Genomic DNA, 12,220 nt, shown 5'->3' with positions numbered 1-12,220 from the left:
TCCGCTGCCAGAGCTCCACCTTCCTTGCTATGGTGGTGTCCTGAACCTGTGAGCCGAAGAGCTGGGGTTCCACTCTTATGATTTCCTCCACCATGACCCGGAGTTCTTGGTCCGAAAAGCGTGGGTGCCTTTGTGGTGCCATGGGGTGGTGTGTATGAGGTGTGGGGTGGTGTATGTGATGATGTGTGTGTTGGTGTGTGGTGCTTTGTGCTTCTATGTGGTGTGTGTGATGTTGTGGTGTGCCTCTGTGTGTCTGGCTATCTATTCTCTGATGTGTCTCTCTCTCCTTCGTCTCTGGTTTTGTTGGTAGGGGTTTTTGGGTGATGTGGGTGTGTGTTTTATATGGTATTGGATGTGTGGGAGTGGTGTGTGTATGTGTTTCAGGTGTGTGCCTTTCAAATCGTCCAATGTGGTAGGGGTTTGTAAAGGTGTGTGTATTTTGACCGCAGCGGTGTGTACCGCCAATGGAATACCGCGGTTGAATGACCGCCGCGTGGATTTGCGGGTCATAATGGGATGGGCGTAATTCTGTTGGCGTGGCGGTGGAGGTTTGGTCTTCTCCAGTTTACCGCTGGCCGCTGATGTGGCGGACTGCAGTGGAGGGCGGATTTTTGGAGGTTTTGCAGTTGTAGGTCAGAATGTCCGTGGCAGCTGACCGCGGCCGCGGCGGTATTGTGGCGGCCTTCTGACCGGCGGTAAGCGGCTTTTACCGCCGAGGTCAGAATGACCCCCTTTGTTTTGATTTTGATGCAGTTTTTCAACATTTTCTTCTGCTTTCTGATTCTTTACAGATCATGAGTAACATTAGCCAGCAGGGTAGGAATACTAGGTGCGGTAAATATATGAGTATGGGTTTGGCGATTATGTGTGGGATATTGTTTGTGGTATTGATTGTGGGTATGTCTGTTCTTGATAAGAGTGAAGCCAACTATATGTCTGCTTTTGAGGCAAATACTGTACTAATGGCAATATAGACGTATAGATTAGATGAGAAGTATTTGCATGAGGGCACTAATGCACAAGGAGAACTTTCTTCTAATATCTTCTATCACTTGCTGAGTGAGTATGTTGAGATGATGGAGACGAGGAATTGATATGTGTGTTCACAGATTCCTTTATCAGTTGAAGAAGGAGTAACGTACCAAAGTCTGCCTCTAACTTATGGAATAAGTTGTAGTCTGCTACTAACAAGATTTTATAACCAGGAGTACATCCAATACTTTTATTCAAATTATGATGTTGTGTTTTCGTTTGTCCCTATAATTAGGTAGTGGAGTACAGTAGCTAGGGATAATGACATAGTAATAGTTAGAGGTTTCTTTGAACCTACATTGACATTTTGCACACCTTACTCATACCGCAATAATTTAACATGCTTGCTTACACCTTTAGAGAACCGCTTCTTGGATCACACAGATGACAGGAGAAAGGCATTGAAGGAGAAGTTAGGAAAAGGCTCAGAGAAAAGGACTTACAGGAAGATTGTGATTATAGTGCAATTAAAACACAAGGGAAATTAGCTCCAGATGCATAACATGTAGGGAAACTTTGCATATATGTGCCAAAATCACACGCTGATACTTTGTTTGTGGGAATGAGTGAATGTAAACATGTGTTTTTGTTTCAGAGTAAATGGACGTTTACGTTGAATGGACAGGACCCAGCAATTCTTGGGATTTATTACATCTGTGGTCCTAATGCATATTACTGTCTTCCAAGAGGATGGTATGGGACATGTTATTTGGGAATGGTTTTCCCGAAGATGTTTCAAATGAATGATTGAAAGAAGTTTCCGAAACTGACTGAATTACATCATATGAGACAGAGGAGGAAGTCGCCTTCTGGTATAGTGGGAGATATACTTGGAGCAATGATTCCTTCAGTAGGAGTTGTTCTGAATTCAATAAAGGTTCTAAAGTTTTCTACTATTGTGGATAACATACTGAAAAATATTCAGGAGCCATACTCCTGATAGATACTGAATTAGCTGCTGAAAGAGCTATGACTCTTCAGAATCACCTTGCTTTAGACATTCATTTAGCGAAGGATGGTGGAGTTTGTAGAATGATTAATTCTAGGCATTGCTGCTTGTATATTCCTAATAATAGTAAAGAAATTAGAGACTTAGGGAGTTATTATGAACATGGCGGTAAACACCGTCTCCCACCGTGGCGACGGCGAACAGAATCCCGCCATTGGCAGTGAAAAGAAACCTGCCATATAAAGATGCAAAAACCAGGATCCGCCAAAAATATTCCTACCACCAGTCACCACCAAGGCCTTGTCGGTGAAAAATATGCACATTCCCCCCACCACAGAGCACACAAATCCCCCTTCCAAATAATGATGCACAAATCACTGTGGCGGTCAGTGGATGTCGAACGACCATTTGCGGTACAGACCGCCACAGCCAGCAAGTGGAACAGTAAGAAATGCACACATTGGCAAGTTGGAAACCCACACACCTGACACACTTCCACAACACTATAAAACAATCACAGACACACCCTACAATCCTTTTCATCGCCAATAGGAGAAGCCAAATGGACAACACTACAGGCAGACACTGAACGCCACATCACACGACTCACACTCCCAACCACACAACAGCACCCTAACCAATATCCACACAACACACCACCCACAACACACACCATGGCACCCCCCAAGCACCCACGCTTCACCGAAAGGGAGCTAAGGACCCTGGTGGGCGAGATACTCAAGGTCGAGCAACAAATCTTCGTGGCACAGGTCCAGCACACACTCATCGTCAGGAAACTGGAGTTATGGCAGACCATTGTCAACAAGGTCAACGGAGTGGGAAACCATTCACACATGACGGACAACATCCGCAAAAGATGAACGACCTGAGCGGGAAGGTGAGGTCCATGGCATCCAGACACAACATTGCAGTACAGAAGACTGGGGGAGGACCTCCACCAACACCCCCGTTTACACTGACTGGGAGTAAAAGGTACTGGCCATCCTGCACCCTGAGGGCCTCACTGGACTCACTGAAGGAATGGACTCGGGTAAGTCATCCACAATTACCTCATATCAACCACACCTTGAATGCATGCACCGCCCCACCCCTCCAACTACCACCAGTACCACTACCCCACCAAGGCCACAGTCACTAAATCCAGTCACCCTGCATGCCCACAAACCCACCAACAGGCCCACATCCCTCCCCCTGTGCACAGCCATCTACCCCTGGAAGACATCACAATGGCACTACTCCACCCACAATGCACCTCCACATCCCAAACAAAATGCAATGGCAACCTCACAAAAGCACCCTGCAACACCAGTGGAAGCCCTGCAAAAAATATGCCTGCCCTGTGCACCCCATCCGATTTTGCAATTGTAACATACACTTCCATTCACCCCAACAGGCACCAATACCCATGCCACCCTGAAGGACAGGACAAGGAGTGGCAGTGGTCCACATGGAGACAGAGGCACCACTCAGGACACTGGAGAGGGAACTCTGGACAGTGAGAAATACCCTGGCTCTTCACACAGTCCTGGCCTGTCACCATCCAGCAGCCCCATCCAGGACTCCACTGACACTCCTACCACCCAGCCACCAACATCAGCTCCGGGCAACCAGCCCCACACCTGTGTATCCAGGCCACAGACTGGTGGAACACAAAGACAGAGGTCACAGTCACCACCTACCAACAGGTAGGAAGACAATGGCCCCAGTACAAGTGGCACCGCCAGACCTTTGCAGGGGACACAGGCACAGGGGGCTAGGCCCAGTGGGAGGGCATCAGTGTCCCAGAGGGGAGGCCAAAGGATGGATGCTGCAGCCCAGGAGGTCATCTCTGAGGTCCTGGGAGCATACCACCATTCCCAGGACAGGATTGGCCAGATCATGGCCACCCTGGAGCAGAATCAAAGGCTGCAGATAGCATACCACCAGGAGGCCATGGAGCAGTGGAAACAGCTCAATGCGACCATGGCCACTATTGCGGGGGCGCTGCTGCACCACTTCCCAGCCCAGCCTGAGACCCCCACAGACCTGGAATCCCCTACCCCAGACCAAGATACAGACCAGCCATCAACAGCAGCAGCAGCAGCTGGACTGGTGCTACAATCTAAGGACACACAAGAGACCAGCACATCCACCCGTACAGGCCAACACCAGGCACCCAAACGGTCCCTCAGGTCCAGATATGGCACAGGAACACTTGCCAAGACCAAGGCACCCTCAAAGAAGTGACTCTGACACGAACTGTCCGCCAAGTGTGCCACTCAACCGCCACACCCACCGTGCAATAACTCAACAACATGTAAAATACAGATGGACATATTACCACTGCCAACAGTCACTGAGACCATGTAGCCAGTATGGACATCCACCAGCAGCCCACTCCCATCACTGTAAAGAACACCCTGGCATCCCTGACACCTAATAATACACATGTACACCAATGTCAATGTCCCCTGTCAGTATGTTGAATCAAATCGAACTGTGCATGCAATTGTCATTGTAATCATATAATCATACCTTTATTGCAGGAATGGCACCCTGTTAGACCTGACAGCCTTAGGGTGGTCACCCCTAACTTTTTGCCTGCCTCCTTCCACTTTTTGGATACTGTTTTTGCTGGTTTTTAGACTCTGCGCACTTTACCACTGCTAACCAGTGCTAAAGTACATATGCTCTCTCCCTTTAAACATGGTAACCTTGGATCACACCAAATTGGACTATTTAATTTACTTATAAGTCCCTAGTAGAGTGCACTATATGTGCCCAGGGCCTGTAAATGCTACTAGTGGGCCTGCAGCACTGGCTGTGCCACCCACTTAAGTAGCTCCTCAACCTTGTCTCAGGCCTGCCATTGCAAGGCCTGTGTGTGCAGTTTCACTGTCACTTCGACTTGGCATTTAAAAGTACTTGCCAAGCCTAAAACTCCCCTTTTTCTACAATAAGTCACCCCTAAGGTGTGCCCTAGGTAACCCCTAGAGCAGGGTGCTGTGTGAGTAAAAGGCAGGACATATACCTGTGTAGTTTACATGTCCTGGTAGTGAAAAAACTCCTAAATTCGTTTTTACACTACTGTGAGGCCTGCTCCCTTCATAGGCCAGCATTGGGGCTGCCCTCATACATTGTTGAAGTGGTAGCTGCTGATCTGAAAGGAGTAGGAAGGTCATATTTTGTATGGCCAGAATGGTAATACAAAATCCTGCTGACTGGTGAAGTTGGATTTAACATTACCATTTTAGAAATGCCACTTTTAGAAAGTGAGCATTTCTCTGCACTTAAATCTTTCTGTGCCTTAGAATCCACGTCTGGCTGGGTTTAGTTGACAGCTCCTTGTGCATTCACACAGACACACCCCCAACACAGGGTACTCAGTCTCACTTGCATACATCTGCATTTTGAATGGGTCTTCCTGGGCTGGGAGGGTGGAGGGCCTGCTCTCACACAAAGGACTGCCACACCCCCTACTGGGACCCTGGCAGACAGGATTGAATTGAAAGGGGACCTGGTGCACTTCTAAGCCACTCTTTGAACTCTCCCCCACTTCAAAGGCACATTTGGGTATAAAACAGAGCCTCTGCCCTACAACCTGAACCAGAACCTGCACCCTGACAAGAAGAACTGCCTGGCTGCCTAAAGGACTCACCTGACTGCTTTCTACAAAGGGCTGTTGCCTTGCTGTTGTCCTGCTGTCTTGCTGTTCTCTTGCTTTGCTGCAGAAGTGCTCTCCAAGGGCTTGGATAGAGCTTGCCTCCTGTTCCATGAAGTCTCAGGACCAAAAAGACTTCTCTCTTGCAACTGGACTCCTTGTGCGGCGAAAAATTCGACGCACAGCTTGATCCGCGGTAAAAAATTCACTGCATGCCGAACCGGAAAGACGCCGCTCGACTTCGTGAAGAAAAGATCGATGCGGTGCCTGCGATGCGACCGGAACTTCGACGCACGGCCTGCCTGGACAACGCTGCCCGACTTCCAGAGGGGAAATCGACGCAGCGCCTGCTGTGAGGGAGAAAATTCCATGCATCGCCCACTGGAACGACGCGTCGCCAGTCAACAAGCCCAGGATTCCACGCACAGACCCCGGGTGTCTGAAAATCCCACAACCCGAAGAGGAGACCCGTCTGCGCACCAGAAATCGATGCAACGTCTTCCCCGCGTGGAAAATAACGATGCAAGTCTGTGTGTGAAGGGACGAAACCGACGCACACACCATTTTTCCACGCATCTCCTCCTCTGCGGCCCATTGCGGAGATTTTGCACTCCAACCAGGTACTTTGTGCTTGAAATAGACTTTGGGGGTCATTCTGACCCCGGCGGTCTGAGACCGCCGGGGCCAGGGTCGGCGGGAGCACCGCCGACAGACCGGCGGTGCCCCGCAGGGCATTCTGACCGCGGCGGTTCGGCCGCGGTCAGATGCGGGAAACCGGCGGTCTCCCGCCGGTTTCCCGCCGCCCTGCAGAATCCCCCATGGCGGCGGAGCGCGCTCCGCCGCCATGGGGATTCTGACACCCCCTACCGGAGACCCGCCAGGAACAGGATGGCGGTAGGGGGTGCCGCGGGGCCCCTGGGGGCCCCTGCAGTGCCCATGCCCATGGCATGGGCACTGCAGGGGCCCCCGTAAGAGGGCCCCACAAAGTATTTCAGTGTCTGCCATGCAGACACTGAAATACGCGACGAGTGCCACTGCACCCGTCGCACCCCTGCAACTCCGCTGGCTCCATTCGGAGCCGGCATCCTCGTTGCAGGGGCATTTCCGCTGGGCCGGCGGGCGCTCTTTTGGAGAGCGCCCGCCGGCCCAGCGGAAATGTAAGAATGGCCGCCGCGGTCTTTTGACCGCGGTGCGGTCATTTGTCGGCGGGACTATGGCGGGCAGCCTCCGCCGCCCGCCATAGTCAGAATCAGGGCCTTTGTTTGCTTTTGAAAGACTTAAGACACTTTGGGGGTTATTCCAACTTTGGAGGAGGTGGTAATCCGTCCCAAATGTGACGGATTTACCACCGGCCGTATTACGAGTTCCATAGGATATAATGGACTCGTAATACGGCTGGTGGTATATCCGTCACTTTACCGTCACTTTTGGGACGGATTACCACTTCCTCCAAAGTTGGAATAACCCCCTTTATATCACTTTCCAGTGATATCTTTACAATTTCTTATTGCATCTTTTATCGTTTTGACCTGCAAATATCCAGATGAATATTATATATTTTTCTAAACACTATGTGGTGTATTTTTGTGGTGCTATATTGTGTTATTGTATGATTTATTGCACAAATACTTTACACATTGCCTTCTAAGTTAAGCCTGACTGCTTAGTGCCAATCTACCAGAGGGTGGGCACAGGATAATTTGGATTGTGTGTGACTTACCCTGACTAGAGTGAGGGTCCTTGCTTGGACAGGGGGTAACCTGACTGCCAACCAAAGACCCCATTTCTAACACACCCCAAGTACAACATGGGGTGGTGTCAACAGAAATGTCTAACAAGTTTTTCATCATGTCACATGTCACATGCAAACCTTGTTACAGTGAAAATGTCTATTGACCGAATACCCACATAGAGGATAAGTCAAACAGACAGTATGCAGCACAGAAAACAACAGCAGCAAATAGTACATCATAGTCACTGGAAGTATAGTTGGATCGGTTGGTTCCTGGAGTGTACATCTTCCCCCTCTTCCTCATCACCATCACTCTGATCCCCTCTTAGAGGAAGCTGGTCTGGATATACAGCACCCTCCTCCTCCAAGAGGGGAATAGATTTCCTCACAGCCATGTTGTGCAGCATGCAGCAGGCCACCACTATTCAACAGACTTTTTCAGGGCCATAGGCCAGGGATCCCCCAGAAATATGGAGGCAATAGAATCTAGCCTTCAGGAGACCTATAGTGCGTTCTATCTCCCTCCTAGTACGTCCATGAGCCTCATTGTAATTCCTCTCTGCATCTGTTCTAGGATTCCTCACTGGTGTCAGGGTACCCAGCGTCACCTCCAAAAAGTGGGCAAAACAGGACTGTAACTAACAACCCTCAGTTGCAGACAGGCTGACTGTCAGATATGTGTAGAAAATGTGTCAGACACACTTATCTATGATCCATCCTCTGTCCCCTAGTAGTGGTTCCATCATGTGTGGCACACTGCTGTTCATCAGCACAAAGGAATCATGGACTGATCCCAGGAACATGGCATTCACATGTGAGATGTACTGGTCATCAGTACACACCAATTGAATGCTCATAGAGTGAAAGTTCTTCCTGTTTCTGAACACCTGTTCACTTACTCTTGGGGGGATGAGAGCTATGTGGGTGCCATCGATGGCACCAATTACATGAGGGATGTTGGCAAAGGCATAAAATTCTGACTTGATGGCAGGGAGTTCAGCACTTTGGGGAAACCTCACATATCACTGCAGGTGTTATACAAATGCATTCAGGAATCTGGACAGTATGAGGCAGAACATTGGCTGTGAGAAACCTGCACCCATGCCCACTGTCACCTGAAATGAGCCCGTGGCCAGGAAATGGAGTGCAGAGAGCACTTGCTCTTCAGTAGGGATGGCATGCTGATTACGATTAGCTGGTCTCAGTGCTGGATCCAGTAATGCACAAAGTTCATGAATAGTAGCACGAGTGAGTCTGTAATAGATAGTGATGTGACGTCCCACCATGGTCTCCAAATCAACAAGTGGTCTGTACACTGATGGGGCACTCCCTCGCCACATTTGTCTGTACCTAGGAGGAGTGGAGAACACATGTGAGGAACACATATTCATCTTCCCAACATGTTGATTATTCATCACTGCTGGCAAACAAGTCGATGACATATATGCATTGTAGGATGTTAAACTGGAGTGACATGTCCTCACTGATACATCTGGACTGTTGTGGTGAGTAAATATTTTTTTGTCCATGCATTTAAGGAATGGGGTCCATAGGGCCTGCATGGGGCCAATGAGAAATTAATAACTGCGCACTAGTGTGCAAAATGTCTACCCTCAGTAATTCAGATATGTAGCAGTGGAAGTGACCTCATACTGCTAGCGGTTGTCGTAATGGCGTAAGGCGGTGTTTACCGCCGTGCACCCATTCATTGGTTAACATGGTTGTCAATGGGAAATATGGGCCTTTCATTATCGCCGCTGGTGGTGACGGTGTACACCACCGCGGAGCGTACGCTATCTCATCACCCCAACTTCACTTGACTCCCGGATTACATGCATGCAAGTACTCACTAAGGTGGTCATTCTGACCCTGGCGGTCTTTGACCGCCAGGGCGGAGGACCGCGGGAGCACCGCCGACAGGCCGGCGGTGCTCCAATGGGGATTCCGACCGCGGCGGTAAAGCCGCGGTCAGACCGGCACCACTGGCGGGGTCCCGCCAGTGTACCGCGGCCCCATTGAATCCTCCGCGGCGGCGCAGCTTGCTGCACCGCCGCGGGGATTCCGACCCCCCCTACCGCCATCCAGATCCCGGCGGTCGGACCGCCGAGATCCGGATGGCGGTAGGGGGGGGTCGCGGGGCCCCTGGGGGCCCCTGCAGTGCCCATGCCACTGGCATGGGCATTGCAGGGGCCCCCGTAAGAGGGCCCCTACATGTATTTCACTGTCTGCTGCGCAGACAGTGAAATACGCGACGGGTGCAACTGCACCCGTCGCACAGCTTCCACTCCGCCGGCTCGATTCCGAGCCGGCTTCATCGTGGAAGCCTCTTTCCCGCTGGGCTGGCTGGCGGTCTGAAGGCGACCGCCCGCCAGCCCAGCGGGAAAGTCAGAATTACCGCCGCGGTCTTTCGACCGCGGAACGGTAACCTGACGGCGGGACTTTGGCGGGCGGCCTCCGCCGCCCGCCAAGGTCAGAATGACCACCTAAGTGTGCTGCTGTGTCGTGACCCTGGTCCTGGAAATGGCACGAGTGGCAGGGGAAAGGGCCCTGGCCTTCACCACTGAGGAACTGGAGAAGCTGGTGGACAGGGACCTACCCCTGTACGCCAAGCTCTATGGTCGACCAGAGGTACAGGTGAGTAGGCGGATTGGGGTGCATGGATGTGTGAAATGGTGGTAGATGGCTGTAAACAAGTGTGCACAATTTGACACTGTACAGCCATGGAATGCATGAAATACTGCGTGTGTGAGGTGCTGTTATGTTGTTTTAAATGTCCGTCCCATAGGGGATGTATAGCCAGCTGTATCAAATGGGCATTGTCTGACACATGTGTCACTTTTCTGTGTGTCCCCTACAGGTCAGCGCCCATCAGAAGAGGGGACTATGGAAGGCCATCACCAGGGAGGTGCGGACCCTGGGGGTCTACAACCGGCAGAGCACCCACTGCAGGAAGCTGTGGGAGGACCTGCGGCTCTGGGCCAAGAGGACCTGCGAGGCCCAACTGGGGAAGTCCTCCCAATGAGGAAAGGGTGCCCTTCAGGCACTGACCCCCCAATGCGCCGCATTCTGGCAGTGGCGTATCCAGACTTGGATGGACGTTTGAAGGCTGCACAGCAGACACAAGGGGGTGAGCACAGAGACCATTGTATACCACCTTGATGGATGTCTGAGGGTGCTGTAGGTATGCTGTATAGTGGCATGGAGTCTGACAGATGTAATTTGGCATAGTGGCCTCCATGGGCAGTTAGATGATAAGAGACAGGTCTGCAGTTCTTCAGGTCCCTCTGTGATGTTGGAGATGGATGTATTCCAGGGTTGTGGCCAATAATCAGGGGAATAGCCATTAGTATAGCTGTTGGTGCTGGATGGTAGTATATTTGCTGGGTAGGAGTATTTGTGAACCAGTTATGTACCCCCCATACCATCACCGCCCTCCCAGTTGCTCCCCACCCAGTTGCCCATGCCCGCTCACCCAGGAGGGTGGGTGTCTCCTTCACCCCAGGCACCTCATCCCCTGCCCCAGTCAGCCCTGCTGCCCTCATGAAGGAGGCTATTGACCTCCTGAGGGCCATCTCTGTAGGGCAGACAACCATTGTCAATGCCATCCAGGGGCTAGCATCACAGGTGTAGCAGACCAATGCCTACCCGGATGGCATTCACAGTGCCATATCTGGCCTACAGAGATCTTTTCAGGCTCTTGCCTCCTTTTTGACGGCAACCACTGTCCTTGGTCTTTCCGTCCCTCCTCCCAGCACCTCCACACATTCCAGCACCCCACTACCTTCATCTGTCTCAAGCACACATTCTGACAGCCATGCACACACCTCAACACACAGGAAGCACACAGAGAAATACAAGCACCACACTTCCCACCACAGGCATACACGCAGCCAAAATATAAAGGCACACACACCAACATCCACTTCCCCCAGTGTGTCCACCTCTCCCGCCTCCATGTCTGTCACCTCTACATGCACACTCACAGGCACTGCACCTTCATTCACTGTTTCTGGACCCATTTGTGCAGTCACCACAATATCAGACATCCAGTCATTCACCCCAGACACCACACCTGCACTCACCACAACAACATTGACTGTCAAATGCAGCACACTCACCAGACCTGCAGACACCCAGACAGTATTCATTTACACTGGCAGACTATTGTGTCCCACTATGTCCACCCCCCTCCTTGCAAGACACTCAAACTTTCCCAGACACCCACCCAACACACATCCACCACACCTCAGCATACTGTACAGTCACCTGCATCCATGTCACGCACACCTACACCTGTTACGACCACTCCCTCTACCTCCACTTCCACACCTTCCTCCAGGTCCACTCCGATTGCCCCCAAGAAACTTTTCCTATCCTGTGTAGACCTTTTTAAACCCACAGGCCCACCCTGTCTCATCCATAAACGTGCCCACCTCCTTGCCCTGTCCACTCCTCACATGTCTAACTCCACCCCTTTCCACCCTTCACATTCCTGTGCACCTTCCCCTGTGAGCAAGAGGCCCTGTGCTGGCCCAGGTACATCTGACGCACCCCAGTCAAAGCCCGCTCCCCCACCTTCCAAAACAAAAACCAAACCCCCTCCACCTCCCAAATGTAAGCCCAAGCCCCCCAGACGTAAGTCCCTACCCCCGCCCCCCAGTTCCCCTGTTCCCTGACATGCCTGGCTGCCCCGTAGATGCCCCTTTATGGTGGAGTGCCATGCACACATGTGGAAGTCAGGTTGGGGCCATTTGGGCCCATCAGCCTTTCAGCTATGGACTGGCCATTGGCCTAATGGCGACGTTCTGTTGCTCCTGGAGTGTTAATAAAGTTTGTGTGGCCTGTG

The sequence above is a fragment of the Pleurodeles waltl genome, chromosome 9, assembly GCF_031143425.1.
Source record: "Pleurodeles waltl isolate 20211129_DDA chromosome 9, aPleWal1.hap1.20221129, whole genome shotgun sequence".
NCBI classification, from domain to species: domain Eukaryota; kingdom Metazoa; phylum Chordata; class Amphibia; order Caudata; family Salamandridae; genus Pleurodeles; species Pleurodeles waltl.
This window is presented reverse-complemented; position numbering follows the sequence as displayed.